The sequence below is a fragment of the Mustela nivalis genome (genome assembly GCF_964662115.1).
Source record: "Mustela nivalis genome assembly, contig: HAP1_SCAFFOLD_2082, whole genome shotgun sequence".
NCBI lineage: Eukaryota > Metazoa > Chordata > Mammalia > Carnivora > Mustelidae > Mustela > Mustela nivalis.
In genome coordinates this window covers 71,275-73,946 of record NW_028134582.1, presented here as the reverse complement: position 1 = coordinate 73,946, position 2,672 = coordinate 71,275, and positions in this window count along the sequence as shown.

Genomic DNA, 2,672 nt, shown 5'->3' with positions numbered 1-2,672 from the left:
AGGGTTTCTTTCTTGTTCTTTCTCCAGCTCCTTTTGGTGTAGGGTTAGGTTGTGTACCTGAGACCTTTCTTGTTTCTTGAGAAAGGCTTGTACCGCTATATATTTTCCTCTCAGGACTGCCTTTGTTGTGTCCCAGAGATTTTGAACCGTTGTATTTTCATTATCATTTGTTTCCATGATTTTTTTCAGTTCTTCTTTAATTTCCCGGTTTACCCATTCATTCTTAAGAAGGATGCTGTTTAGTCTCCATGTATTTTGGTTCTTTTCAAACTTCCTTTTGTGGTTGAGTTCTAGCTTTAGAGCATTGTGGTCTGAAAATATGCAGGGAATGATCCCTATCTTTTGATACCGGTTGAGTCCTGATTTAGGACCGAGGATGTGATCTATTCTGGAGAATGTTCCATGTGCACTAGAGAAGAATGTGTATTTTGTTGCTTTGGGATGAAATATTCTGAATATATCTGTGATGTCCATCTGGTCCAGTGTGTCATTTAAGGCCTTTATTTCCTTGCAGATCTTTTGCTTGGATGATCTGTCCATTTCAGTGAGGGGAGTGTTAAAGTCCCCTACTATTATTGTATTATTGTTGATGTGTTTCTTTGATTTTGTTATTAATTGGTTTATATAGTTGGCTGCTCCCACGTTGGGGGCATAGATATTTAAAATTGTTAAATCTTCTTGTTGGACAGACCCTTTGAGTATGATATAGTGTCCTTCCTCATCTCTTATTATAGTCTTTGGCTTAAAATCGAATTGATCTGATATAAGGATTGCCACTCCTGCTTTCTTCTGATGTCCATTAGCATGGTAAATTCTTTTCCACCCCCTCACTTTAAATCTGGAGGTGTCTTCGGGCTTAAAATAAGTTTCTTAGAGGCAACGTATAGATGGATTTTGTTTTTGTATCCATTCTGATACCCTGTGTCTTTTGACAGGGGCATTTAGCCCATGCACATTCAGGGTAACTATTGAGAGATATGAATTTAGTGCCATTGTATTGCCTGTAAGGTGACTGTGACTGTATATGGTCTCTGTTCCTTTCTGATCTACCACTTGTATGCTCTCTCTTTGCTTAGAGGACCCCTTTCAATATTTCCTGTAGACCTGGTTTGGTATTTGCAAATTCTTTCAATTTTTGTTTGTCCTGGAAGCTTTTAATCTCTCCTTCTATTTTCAATGATAGCCTAGCTGGATATAGTATTCTTGGCTGCATGTTTTTCTCGTTTAGTGCTCTGAAAATATCATGCCAGCTCTTTCTGTCCTGCCAGGTCTCTGTGGATAAGTCAGCTGACAATCTAATATTTTTACCATTGTATGTTACAGACTTCTTTTCCCGGGCTGCTTTCAGGATTTTCTCTTTGTCACTGAGACTTGTAAATTTTACTATTAGGTGACGGGGTGTGGGCCTATTCTTATTGATTTTGAGGGGCGTTCTCTGAACCTCCTGAACTTTGATGCTCGTTCCCTTTGCCATATTGGGGAATTTCTCCCCAATAATTCTCTCCAGTATACCTTCTGCTACCCTCTCTCTTTCTTCTTCTTCTGGAATCCCAATTATTCTAATGTTGTTTCGTCTTCTGGTGTCACTTATCTCTCGAATTCTCCCCTCGTGGTCCAGTAGCTGTTTGTCCCTCTTTTGCTCAGCTTCTTTATTCTCTGTCCTTTGGTCTTCTATATCACTAATTCTTTCTTCTGCCTCATTTATCCTAGCAGTTACAGCCTCCATTTTTGATTGCACCTCATTAATAGCTTTTTTGATTTCAACTTGGTTAGATTTTAGTTCTTTTATTTCTCCAGAAAGGGCTTTTATATCTCTCGAGAGGGTTTCTCTAATATCTTCCATGCCTTTTTCGAGCCCGGCTAGAACCTTGAGAATTGTCATTCTGAACTCTAGATCTGACATATTACCGATGTCTGTATTGATTAGGTCCCTAGCCTTCGGTACTGCCTCTTGTTCTTTTTTTTGTGTTGAATTTTTACGTCTTGTCATTTTGTCCAGATAAGAGTAAATTAAGGGGCAAGTAAAATACTAAAAGGGTGGCAACAACCCCAGGAAAATATGCTTTAACCAAATTAGAAGAGATCCAAAAATTGAGTGGGGAGAAAGGGGATAAAAAGAGGTTCAAAAAGGAAGAAAGAAAAAAAAAGAACAAAGAAAAAAAAAAGAAGAGAAAATAATTTTTTAAAAAAAAGAAAACACCTAAGAAAAATGTAAAAAAGAAAAAATATATATATTAGATAAACTAGTAAAAAATCGTTAAAAAAGAAAAAGGTAACAGTTAAAAAAAAAAAAATTACCCGAAGGCGAGAAGAAAAAAAAAAAAAAACAAAAACAAAAAATGAAAAAGAAAAAATTAAATTAAATGCGAGACTTAAAGAAATCACAGGAAAAAAGCCATGAGTTCCGTGCTTGGCTTTCTCCTCCTCTGGAATTCTGCTGCTCTCCTTGGTATTGAAACTGCACTCCTTGGTAGATGAACTTGGTCCTGGCTGGATTTCTTGTTGATCTTCTGAGGGAGGGGCCTGTTGTAGTGATTCTCAAGTGTCTTTGCCCCAGGCGGAATTACACATCCCTTACCCGGGGCCGGGGTGAGTAATCCGCTCGGGTTTGCTTTCAGGAGCTTTTGTTCCCTGAGCGCTTTCCGTAGAGTTCTGGAGGACGGGAATACAAA